A 14,347-nucleotide genomic window follows, 5' to 3' on the forward strand; every position below is an offset into this window, starting at 1 on the left:
CATGTATTTCCCATACTTAAATTATCTTATTTGCCAATTTTTGTTGGTCTATTTGAAAGTTTAAAAAGAAGGTTTGGGAAAGGCTTAAGGGATTTCCCTAAAATTTAGATCTTGTAGTCTTCATGTTGAAATGACCACAAAGGCCTTGGTGGGTTACTCTATTTTGAAATTTGTTAAAATTAAGTGCCTGCCCATATATGCAACATAGGCAGAGTATAGTTTTTTGGTGAGCTAGTTTGTCGTGTATGGCTGGAGAGAAATGAATTGTAAAGCAATTGTAGTGACATTTGATACATATATTACATATATTCCTTATGTCCAGAGATTGCATATTGGATCGATCTTATCAAGATTAAGGTCAATATTACAAAATATGGATACATGGATTAAGATCTTAAGACCGGATGAAGCTGTTGCGATGAAAGTATATATACATAGGAGCTGGATTAGTCATGGCCACTATAAGCAAATTAATTAACATAGTTTGAGCTTAAAATCAAGGCTCATGATTCAAGATTCAATTTTTATTTGCAACATGTTCAAATGGCCAATCGTCAATGTGGACACACTTTTGTACATGTAATTGATAACAACATCAACCTCTTTACATATTTCTGACAAGTATTTAAATTATGAGTAAGCGAGGCTGCTGAACATTAAAAATACTTCATACATAAATAATATCAATCAATAATTAGCAGCTGTTTATCATACATACATTTACTCGTCGCACAAAAACATTGTGAAAAAATTAAAAAAATCTTTTAAAAAACTGCTGAAAATACAGTAGACATTGAGTCTCATAGTGCATTATATTCCTTTGAAATTTACAATTTAAGGAAATGCAATGAATATTACGTGTTACATTCTAAACAGAACCAATATCGCGTTTACTTCGCAACAATAACACATGTTAAATGTATTGCATGGAAAACAACACATAATCAAATTTCATAAAACAAACATTACTATCTTTGATTCGATTAAGCACTATATACTTAAAATTTTGATAACGTATGAAACATATGTAAGTTTCATTTACACAAACAGAAAAAAATCTGAGCTATTGTAAGTATTTAACAACATAAATAGATATACGAAATGCATTGACTACGTTTGATGGGTTAATGAACATCAAATGGAAAAACCCATGTAGGTTAATCTAACTAAAAGTGCGACAAGGACCAAGGCGCTAAGTTTTCTTGACACAGATTCTCTATCAGAAAACATTATTCCTAAAAATATTTGCATATTTGGTCTGTTTCTGAAATCTTACAATCTTAAATCTGTATATAAGTTGCATTCAAGCACAAAATTATATTCGTCTTCAATACATTTACAGTCAATACATGTCATATGCTCTACTTGTGTAGGATTTGGTTTAGACCATCTGTCACTTTCTATATTCAATTGAAAATGTGCCATAACTTTCTCCGCCAAAGGCGAATGGATATATAACTTACGGTCAGATAAATAAAATGGTTATGCTCAAGCGATGTGTGTTTTGCTTTTAAATCCTTTTAGTATTTTGCGGGCCCTCAATACAAGTATGAAACACCCCTGCTATATAAAGCATATTATATCTGAATGTTGACCGGAATATACTTATACATTTCATTGAATTGGGAAGCCTTATCATTGTACATAATAATAGTTCCATTCCTTGTACTCCCTTATTTAAATTATTAAGTCCCATTCAAAAACTAGATGTTGATAATTGCACATCGAAAACAGATATAAATTGAATGTTAATGTTATTCGTTGTAAGCTATAACGGACAAAAGTAAACAGTTACACGCTGTGTATGAATTTATAAAAGCACCGGTAAAGCAACAATAAATTCTAACTTGCAAAACTGTACATCGTTGCATTTATTATAACAAAGCCCGTATTGCAACCGAATGTTAAAAGCTTTGAGTAATGTTTCAATGCATATATGAATATAATACATTGCATTATAATTACGCATAAAAACATGCACGATATAGTTAAAGGCCACTGTTAAGACTTTATTTTGGAGTTTTATTACTTTGATTGAGTTGTTTCCCTTGGACCATACTTGTTATTTCTGTGTTTAACTAGGTATATTACTTGACCCCAGGTCATTTCCTTTTCCCACCAGTTTAAAGGCTTTTCATTGGTCACAGCAGCAGTTGAAAAGAAGACTTGACTTGGTCAACATGTATAGATGATTGTTGACTTTTTAAACTTAGATTTGTGTTTTGTCTCAAAAAAACAGAACCTACCCCTTTAACGGTTGCGGATTACTATCCCTTAAATAATCAGAACTTTACCAGTATTCTGACATCGTAACAATGGCACCCAACGTGGGGCAAGTGTTCAGGAGCCAAACACACCAGCTCAAACACTCCAGCGTCGAACCTAAACCAATATCTAGAACTAGCACTAAGGTGATCCAGTAAACTTTGAATGCAAACTGTTCTAGTGAAATTTCAATATTAACATACGCGATTATAACTATCAGATAGAACTTTGAAGAAAGTTTGGATTTTTGAATGGTGTTCATGAGCTGAACACATCTGGTTCTATACGTTGAACACTTATGCATTTAATTTAGCATATATGGATTTATCTACAGTACCAGTGCTTAAGAAATTGTTGAGTTAACGGTGAAGATCACTGACAAATGTTAACATTTTTCATTGAGTGCGAGGGAGAAGAGAACTGTGACTTAAGTGTAATTTATCGCATACCATAGTGATAGGTTACCAATATTACCAGTGAGTGAACTGACCAGAACAGTGATTCGGAATCCAGTGATTCAGGGGATGAATATGTGCCTGACACATATACAGGTGGGGACACCCACAAACCTGAAAGTAAGGGAAATTCCTAGTGGAAAAGAAAGTACTCATGATGAGCCAACAGTTACAGAAGGAACAGATAGTACAGGTATCGTTACAGAAGAAGAACATGGTAGTCTACTCGTCAACCTAAAAGAGAACGTAGATGAACAGGATGAAGCAAGAACAGGGACCTCAGTGAAAGAGAAAGAGATCGATAGTGATACAGAAACCAAAGAGGCTGATGAAAACAGTGTGAAGAAGGTGAAGCTACAGCTACAGAGATGTTGAAAGAAGACGAGAGGAAGAAATGAGGTGAAGGTGCAACAGAAGAAAAAACAGATGTAAAGAAGCAGGACACAGCTGAGAAGGAGTCGCATGAGACAGATACAGATACAGCAGATACAGCTGGAACAGCATCAGGAGGAGTACAAAAGAGAAGGAAAGGACCAAAACTGGCTCCTAGACCACCGACAATGGTATCAGAGAGACCTAAAAAGGCACCTATTAGATACGAGAAATACGAGATGAATTTAATGGTCCAAAGAACACCTGATTACAGAATACATGCTTTGGATGTTTTTTATCAATTCTGGTGTTTTTAAATATGTGGATCCTGAAGTAGCAAAGAAAGTTATTAACGCAGTGATGCAATAATATATTCTGGACTACAAATAGATTATTTCAAATTTGAGATATACATGTACATATACAATTATAAAAGTGAAATAGTATTGGAAATATAACTATGACAATTTTGAAATAATAAAATATGAAATTTTGAAAATAAAGCATTATTCTAGGAAGGATAACTTGAAATTTTGCAAGGAATCATTGATATTGAAAGGATAACAATGAAATATTTTTGGTTTTGAAAGTTGTTAATAATATATTAACATTTAAGGTTATACTTAAGGGAATATATTACATTTTACTTGTTTTTAAATTTTAAACATTGATAATGTGATTTTTGTCATATTTTTGTATTTTGTATTGTGAGGTCACAATTTTTGAGAAGGGGAGACAATAGCCTGAATACATGTAAGATTTATTGACATGCTTGATGTATTTTTGAATAAGGTCTTAAGTTAAGAGCTTTATTTTTGATTTTTGAAATATTTTGATGGTTCATTTAAATGAAGCCTTTACTATTTTGGGTGGATATATTATAAATAATTTGACTATTATTTATTATGTACTGTATGAGTACTGTATGAGTACTGACAGCCGAATGATGGGACATCATTTCGCAGACAGGGGAAGTTTGCGGCAGGCTTGATTTTAGAGTTTTAGTTCTTTGATTGAGTTGTTTCCCTTGGACCATACTTGTGATTACTGTGTTTAACCAGGTGTATTACTTTTCATTGGTCTTGGTCAACATGTATAGGTGATTGTTGACTTTTTAAACTTAGATTTGTACTTTGAAATGGATGGAATATATGATTTAGACTACTTGCACTGGGAGATACAGGATATTGACAGAGTGTTGGTGAGCTGGTGTTTAGAGTGTATCATTCCAGTCCACAACTGAGATGAGTATAAATACACTAATGAAATGATCTTGAGCGGCTCGTTTCTTACACTTACGGTTAAGAACAGAACCTACCCCTTAAACGGTTGTGGATTACTATCTCTTAAATAATACGGAACTATACTAGTAATCTGACATCGTAACAGTATGAACTTTATAGTATAACAGTTTCTTAATTCTTGCGGTAACTATTTCACGTATGTTATATGTGTGTACTTAGTGTGTATTTTCTCCTAAAAACTGTTTAAATAATCCCTCATATTCATCGACGCTTTTTAACCCCTAAACCAGATCGATTTTTGTGTTAATGATTTCTTTAAAGCGGGACTGCACGATTTTTATATGTGTTAAATTGTAACATATTAATAAAAATATGTTACAACAACACAAAATAGGCAAGAGAAATTATACATTGAAGACCAAACTCAAATATTCAAATTAAAATGCAGCAAAGACAAATTAGCGCCCCGAGCCGATTGTGACGAAGATATTTCGTACATATTTTTCTACAATAACCGAAGCATTCGTCGTTTTATTAGAATCTGAGTTTGTGTTCGTGTGTCGTATGAATAGATATTGTTGCAGGAAATTAAAATGATCCGTAAATCTAAATTTATATTCACATCGTACATGCATGATATACATGCTGGCGAATTCGACTGTACATACATTTTCGATTTCAGAATTAAATATCTGGCTTATTCGATACATGTTGTTCTTAACTTTTATTTTACTTTATATTGAAATATATGTATAAGAAGGTTTTTTTTCACACATTTTATATAAATTCATAAATATTTGACGAAATCGTGCAGTCCCGCTTTAAACAAATAATTGCATTGGAAATGACTTGCGAATTACTAAACATCACCGATAAGCTGACCATCGGAACTGTGGGCGGGGCTAACATAGTGATATCGATTAGAGACATAATGTGTGGGCAGGGCTAACATAGTGATATCATCTGAACTGTGGGCGGGGCTAACATATAGTGATATCTTTTAGAGACATGATGTGTGGGCGGGGCTAACATAGTGATATCGATTATAGACATGTTGTGTGGGCAGGGCTAACATAGTGATATCATCTGAACTGTGGGCGGGGCTAACATATAGTGATATCGATTAGAGAAATGATGTGTGGGCGGTGCTAACATAGTGATATCATCTGAACTAGGGGCGGGGCTAACATAATGATATCGATAAGAGAGATGATGTGTGCGCTTACATAGCTTACATAGTGTATTATCTGAATTGTGGGCGGGGCTAACATAGTTTTTATTTTTCGGTTTAATAGAAGTATTGATAACATTTCTATCTGCTCAACGATTTGTTGGTAGAACGTTTTAAAGCACTGCCTAAAATTATCGCAGAATAATCCATCGTTGCCTGTCTGCTTGATTTACACTCGTGATTCGACATCCCGTGCTATATTTATGAATATTTTGATATTGTTTAATTTCATCAGAAATAGTAACTAACATGTGTATATTTCTAATGAAAACAAAATAATGGGATTTAACTTATATCTCCATGATTTCGATAGCAGTGAAACGTACATAATCATATCTTCTATTCATTATTAAATATAATTGTATTCATCCAATAAAGATCTATGCTACTGTCAAAACGTCCTCACACGTCGAAGCGTAGACATTTATGAAAATTTATGCAAACCAATTCGGCGTGGGTGGAGTAAATAAATGCTAAAAACGCCGACGCTAGATGGTCGTAATGAAAACACAAATGTCTAAGAAGTGTCGTATAAATTGCCCTAAGAACGATGTGTGTACACTGTAACGTCGATAATGGTCCCCTTGTGAACGCAAAGGGGTCGCGGCATAAACGCATTACAATGCTAAGGACGTAGTGAGAACGCAAAGAACACGCGAAAAAACAAACAACAAATAATACAAAGCATAACATAACGTTTATTCGGCATTAAATAGCATTTGCAAATTAATAGCCTATACACAGTATGTGTTTGAGATAGTAAAGACATGGTATTCTCAATATTCAAAAGGTCATCCATATGATCTTTTAAACTTGAAACAATATCATTTATGAAAAATAAAAACAATAACGTTGAGCTTTGGTCGCCTTGTTTTGCACCAATTTTCGACTCAAATAGTGATGTATATGTACTTTCATGCCGGACACATGCTTTGACGGAGTTATACATGCTCCGTACGGCGTTTACAAATTTTGTGCTTACGTTTTCATTAATATTTCCAATACTATTAATTAAGTTTTTGGAATATAAGAGTTCGGTCTTATTTGTCACAACATTTTTCGAAATCAACAAAGGCACAATATAGTTTTTTTTTTCCGTTGGCTAAGAGTTTTTTGTATAATAGATTGCAATACGAATATGCAGTCTACTGTAGACTATCCTTTCTGAAAGCCGAACTGGTTTTGTACCAAGTTTTTATGTTTAGTTGACCAGTTTGTCAATCGATTTAGAAGTACTGTTGAGTATATTTTTGCAAGAATATTAATTAGGGTGACACCCCTATATTTTTTCGCATCCTCTGTATCCCCTCCCTTGAATATAGGTGTTATAATTCTTTCACCCCAGGATTTAGGATATTCACTATTTTTATACATTCTGTTAAAAAGTGCTTATATAACTGATGACAATTCCGGTATAGAATTTTTATATATTTCTACGCATATCGTGTTGATACCGCTACTTTTGTTATTTTTTTGATCGCGGACAGCAATAGTTACCTCTTCTAGCGAAATGTCTTTATCTAATTTTGGATCTGCCCTTAAGTGATTATTTTCGCGCGAGCTATTGTCGGTTTTACTCCAATTGTCAGAATATAATTGTTTAAAGTGTTCATAGAGTGCCGTTGTGTTTAAATTGGTTGGGCTGTTATCTTTCTTTAAATACTGTTTTTAATTGTTTTCCAGAATTCTCGTGGCTTATGTTTACTAAGATTTGTGAGATTATTTTTGTCTTTATGCATACATTTTTGATTGACTCGGCGTTAAGTGCGTATATATATATATTTCGATTTGATAAATAATTGTCGGTTATGTTCATTAGATCTGTCCTTTAGAAATGTATTCCTATGTTTATTAAACTCCGCTCTGGAAGTATAACCTTCGTTATTAAACCATATTTTTTTGTTGTGGTGAATTTTATTATGTTTTTTGTTATTTATTTCGGTTTTTCCAAACACTTCTATCGCACTATGTTTTAAAATATTTATGAAGTTATTTGATATCTCATTAATGTCGCGCTCGTTTAAAATGGACTGTTCGAGTGAGTGCAATTGCGCTTTGTATTTGTATTTTTATAAACAACAAATCGCATAACCCCCGGCATATTGTTTGACAGGTTAACAACTATCGCACTTTTCCAAAATCTTCCTGTTGTGGTCGTTGAGAGGACACTCATTCAGTGCGACGGGGTATAACCATTTCCTATACGTTTAACATTACTTCCCTTTGTTGGACATAAACTTTTATTTTTTTGTAAGTAGCATATCATAAAACGAATGATAGATATCAGCTTGAAATAATATGTACGTAGCTCTTATTGAGTGGATATGCAGTAAACAAGAGCCATAGTCTACATACGTGAGGATATATTGCATTGAGGATTATTGCGTACTGTTAATTCATATATTCAAAAAGTATCAATAGAATATCTCACAAATCATACGTTGTATCAACTTAAAATTTCATAGGTAAAAATATTTCAGGAGGATATGCTGCATTAAACAGCAACCATAACTTCTGTTTTAGTGCCCCTGTAATTCTTGATGATACTTTTTCCAGCGCATAACGTGTATATGCCACGAATCTTCACAGTTAGACAGGTTGCATTGGGGAAACGAGTTTTGAAAACTAAACATATAAAGCCAAAGACGAGATGGCGAGCGAGAAATTTAAAACATTAAAGTTACAATTATAGTGAAAAAATCACATTTTAACATTTAGCTTAATTTAAAAAAAATCGCAGCAATTGCAAAAACAAATGTAAAAAATAGGGGCGATTTAATTGCGATTAAATAACTCAATGATAGGAATAATAAAATAAACAAAATGCAACTCGAAACGTATAAAAGTAATGAAATAACCGATATAAAATTTGGTTTTGGCAAATACAAGAGTTATTTGTTATTTTAGTTTTGGTGGCCATCTTGGAATGGTAGCGATTGTCATTTCTGTACATTATTTGCTAAAATCTTGTAACTCTTTGATTACACGTCTAATTCGACACATGACCGACCGCATTTAATAATGAACTATGGCAAACATAAATTGTTTATTGTTATTAGTGAGTCAACATGTAACTTATATACAACACATTTGTGTCTGTACACAAATGGCAATGCGAAATAAAGCAAAATTGTCTCTTAGAAAAACGGTTTCTGGTACATCATTTATAGACAGAAATAAGTTATTGTACAGTTCTGAGATTTAAAAAATCGTTACATTTGCTTACTTGATAATGATAAAGCTGTATTTTTCATATTCGCATAAAGAATGATCAAAATGTTAATAATATAACAAAATTCCAGTGTTAATTGAATGCATTAAAAACAAAACTCTAATTAACAAACCCAGCACGTGTAGCGATGACGAAGTTGATCGGTAGCATCTCAAGCGATGACATTTATTAAAGCGAAAATTGTGAACAAATATTGCTGCAAGCATCCTCGTTAACACACTTATGAAGTATAATAAGATGTACTCAGATTATATAGTGTTCATCTGCTTCAAACCCAACGAAAAATCTTTAAGTTAATTAGTGGTACTTTAAATGTCCTTGAGCTTTGTTGATTGCAATTTAACACATCATAATTACGCATCATAACATGCACGATATAGTTTACAATTCATTGTTAAAACATTTATTGAACTTTCTTTTTTAGCATAGCGGTTTCTTTTTTCTTGCTGTAACTATTTCACGTATGTTAAATGATTGTACTTAATGCGTGTTTTCTCCTAATAACTATTTAAATAATCCATCATTTTCATCAACGCTTTTAAACCCCTGAACCAGATCGATTTTTCTTTAAATGATTTCTTTAAACATTAATTGAATTGGTGATGACTTATGAGTTACTAAACATTAAAGATAAGCTGACCATTTGAACTGTGGGCGGGGCTAACATAGTGATATCGATTAGAAACATGATAATTCTGGAAACGGGCGGATTCACTAAGTGTCATCGTAAAGGCTTTAACAACACTAATATAACTATTGGGTCAACGTTTCAAATATAATTGTACATTTGTCGTCAAACTGCAAAAAAGCATCAAATCCCATAATAGCATGTCAGAATAACATTCTATATCAACAAAATTATTTTAACATCCCGTTTTTCAAATTAAAATTCAACGTGCGCTGTTCCGCTCAGTTTAATTGGATTTTTTCTCTTCATAAAGTCAATTTGCAATGACAATAGTTTATTACGCTTATGTTGAAAAGTGAAGTCAAACACCTTAAGTGAGCATGGAATGTTTGTGTCTTCTTGTCTTCACAAAAGAATGCTGTAGTATTATTATCATTGCTTTACTCAAAGTTTCAGAAGGTACACCTGAAATATGAATATTAAAAATGTATACAATTTGCTCTGAAATTTTTATTTGTGTACAGTATATTAAATAACGACAAAAATATTTTATTGAAAAAAAATCAAATTGTTTAATTCTGTAACCATGAAAACCATATAAAAATTGTATCAAAAGACACAAATTAAATGTTTGTATGTATCACATAATGAATAAAATACACTTATGGAGTAAAGTATAAAAATATTGCTTTATATTGATCATCTACTAGTGTTTGTCTAATGTTAATGTTTTGAAAGCATATTTACGAAATATCAGTCATTTTGCACTAAACAGTGATATTACGTTATGGTCAGTATCTCGAAAAATAACAATGATAGAAACCTATTTTTGCAGTTTGTTTCTAAAAGAATATGCAAAGAAAATATATAGAACCCGAAGTGTGATTGTTGAGCCATAATACCCATTTTCCAAGCCACTGCCACATTATATTATACATTTCACACACGTTGAGATATGGTTATTTAACATTTCTGGCCTGCTGACTTTACAAACACGATGACAAATGCACATTCTTCTTTAAGGTGTTCGTTTCATCATATAAACTGACTTTATTGCTCGGCTCTTTGGAATATTTTAACCACAAACAATGCCTTTCGTTCTCAAAAGCGACCTTATTTCACGATCACGACAATATTCGTTTAAAATGTATTCTCAACATAAAATATTGACCAATGACATTGCTTGTGAACTATAAGCTCTCTTGATTAACTTTACGAATAAAACATTTAACACAGACATAGGCTTTTTAATAATTTATCAGCGACTTGTGAATGCAGAAAAGTGTATTGGTTCTGTGTTTGCATACGCGTGTTATCAAATAAAAAATATTGCAAGCATGAGTATAGCATGTTCACTTTAGTATGTTAACATGTTGTCATACTGAAAATTCGTCGTACTCCGTATCGTATGCAGCACGGGAATAGTTAATTGAGAGCGAAAAATCATCTGTGCCAATAAACAGTCGTATATTAAAACAAAAACTAAGGTCTAGATAGTATTTAAACAAGGAAACTAAATACTCATGCAAAATCAACATGTGCGTAATCGTTCAAGGAGTATTCAGCAAAATTCATGAAGCTTATGTTATGCGTGTCATCGCAAAGTGGTAAATAAGTGGTCAATCCTAAATATCGTGAACATTTTAATATGCTGTTAAGTTCACAAGAATAAATGACAAAGTATCAACGTGTTTATTTTAATCCCAAAGTTTCAGTTTCTCATCCCGATGAGGGCAATCAAAGTTCGTTTCTTTTTTTAATTTTCATGATATACGATTTAAATTTTTTCCAAATATAATAGTTTTAAACTTGCCAAAATAGACAACCGTTATTGATGCGAAAAGGAGTGTAACAAAATCATATATAAAAAGTCACGTTTCCTTTTTTTATAATTCAAACTTCTTGGAAATCACGTTTTCCTTTGGTCTCAACTACTCTTCTGTCAGCAAATAAATCAATTCCTTTTATGTCTTCTTGACATTACTTCAATTTATCGGTCCATCTTTTTCGAAGATATTTCCATATGTAATCGGCAATGCCTCGAGTAAGAATCGTCTAACTTATTGTATACATTTGTATAAACAATCTTGTATTATGATTGAGTGAATCGAACACTGACTTCTGGGAATATTTTTATGTATTTATATTGTAGGAGATATGATTTATTGTGAAGCGTCCGAATACTTAGAGTTATAACGATTAGTGCAATCTCGCGATATTATGTCGCTGTACTGAACTATTAAAATTTAAAGCGTCACAACAGCATTTGCAAATGCGCAGTTGTAGTTGTATCATTAAACAAAAAAGTAAATTAGAGTGGTATTTGTCGGTCAGTATTAAAGCAAATAACTGCCTGGAACAGCCATCTATTTACTGTTAACGATCTTAGCAGCACGTCGTTTGCAGTCTTGCGGGCAATACAAGATTCCCTTACCTTTGAAAACCTCGAACGGGGATTTTTTAAAGATATGTAACTCGCAATGCATAACCAATCCGGTCCCCCTCTCGGATGAAACGCAATATCGGTATCCATCTCGGATGCGGTATCGGTTATACACGGATACAACCATGGTTCTGTGTGGATGGTCCTCCTCAAAAAAAATTATTGTTAAAAAGGGACTCGAGTCATTGAAAGTAAGTATTGCACGGATCATTAGAACCTTTCCTCTTTGTAGTTATATGTTGATTTGCGTTGCTATGTTAGTGATTACGTATATAAGCAGCACAGTCGAAGGAATTTCCCGCTATTTAAAATGAGTTTTATGATTGATTTTTTTATGTTTTAGCGTGTTTAATGCATTCACCTGATCGCCTTGATAAAATAATTTGTATGAAATAATGGTATGTATAGTTTAAAACGAGAACCGATTGTTGACATTGTCAAAAAAGTTGTCATACTTTCTGTTTGTTTGGAGCAAGGATATCCCTCTGCAATGTGTGATTATACCTTCACATGCAACCTCTGGAGTTGGTCTACTGTCTCCTGGTACTAGGCGTAACTATTTTAAAGATTTGTTTCACAAATTTCGTAAACTGTTGAACGCATCCTTAATAAGTTCTCACGCCGTTGCTGATGTATCCGAAATTTGTAATCATGTTATAAAAAGAGTCACATTTAATTCAGACTAAATATGCGTAACAAAATGTTTACAGATTACAATTTATAATGAACATCGTAAAACATACATTTACATAATAACACTTATAAATCAATGTAACAGATTTTTTTACAAATAAAAAGATGCACTTAGCCAAACTTACAACGTTAGATGTGGTATGGCTACATATATTATACAAGATACAAACTGCTCTTTTTTGTGGCACAATATAATCCATTTTTATTTCACGATATCTATTCGTACGACACACGAACACTATGCTTGGTACATGTGTTGAATATCTTGTCCCGTAAAAAAAGAGCATTTTGTATCTTCATAAATCTCTGTTACCAGACCACATCTAGCGTTTAAATTTCGGCTATTGCTATTAAAAACATTGATTTTTTATGTGTTAACTTTCTTTTTCGAAATATTGCTTGACCAACGCGTTAATTTTGAGGGTTAATAGGCTTTTAAAGTGATATAAATACCCAAAATCAACGAATAACCATGAATACTTGCACTTCTAAAATCGTTAGTTCGTAAAAATCGATGAAGCAATTACCAGAAAACATTTTAACCACGTCAATTCTTTTATGGAGCTACATCTGATCAAATTATACCTCAGACACAAATAGAGACCGATCATCATTCAATCAGCGGACGACGTATTTTTACGCTCATCGGACTGGCGCCCGGCCGATGATCGCACGTACACCGGTTTATTTTGTAGCATCGGGCGGCGTCCGGATTAATTTTAAGTCTCACTTAAAATTTTACCCGAACTCGGGCCCGGGAAGGAATTGATTTGAGATCGAAAAAGGAACGGACGATCAACGCACGGTTGCGCCCGGCGATCGCCCGATATCGGATTCATTGTATGTGTATCGGCAAAAATCAAGGTATTTCCCAGGAACATAAACATCGGCCGGCGACCGACTGATGGCTGGAGGGACGCCGCACGATGACTGGCGGACGCTGATCGGTGCTCGTCGTGTTACACCTACAACGAATCCGATGTCGGGCTATGTCGGATTATTTGTGACCGAGGCAATAGAAGGAGAATGTTTGCGAATTCTGTTTTGCACGCAGTAAACCTGGTGCGATGCAGATGCAGCTAAACAATTTTGAAAACGGTAAATCAAAATTCAAGATGAAGGTTTGTATAAACATGTATGCCATTCTATTTTAGCTTTTCAACCTTTCAAATATTTTAAATAGTGACACATATTCTTCCAAATCTTTAAATAAATGTTTTTGCAATATTTTATAATATATATTGATTACACATATGGTTTAACATTTAAGTGGCTACGTGTCGTCCCAGATTAATACGTTTCGTTTCAAGACATTTCTTCTTAGCAAAAATCAAATTAAGGCAGAAAGAGTCGTCCCTGATAAGCCTTTGCGGACGACACTTTATGCACAGTTATTTTTTAAACCCCCTTTTCAAAGAGCGTGGCTCAGTTATATTTAATCATTTACACCAAGCCTGTAAAACAAACCAAATTAACATATTTGGTTACTATTCAAACATATACGTCAAATAAATGAACGTTTTGTTAGAAAATATAATAAAACAAATTGGAAGAATATGATTCGACACTTTGATTCAGAATGCAAAACAACGACAAAAAGTAACACTGCAAGAACTACGCACAATATATAGCATATTAAGACAAACACTAGCTATACAAAATCAAGATGCATTTTGAAAGTACTCTTCACTTAAACCCCCATGTCTATGCGGTACGGACTAAAACTTCCTTGTTCTGAACTATAAATCCGGAAACCTCCGCTCAGTCAGCGGGACAGTACGACG

Source organism: Dreissena polymorpha, chromosome 9, assembly GCF_020536995.1.
Source record: "Dreissena polymorpha isolate Duluth1 chromosome 9, UMN_Dpol_1.0, whole genome shotgun sequence".
Taxonomy (NCBI): domain Eukaryota; kingdom Metazoa; phylum Mollusca; class Bivalvia; order Myida; family Dreissenidae; genus Dreissena; species Dreissena polymorpha.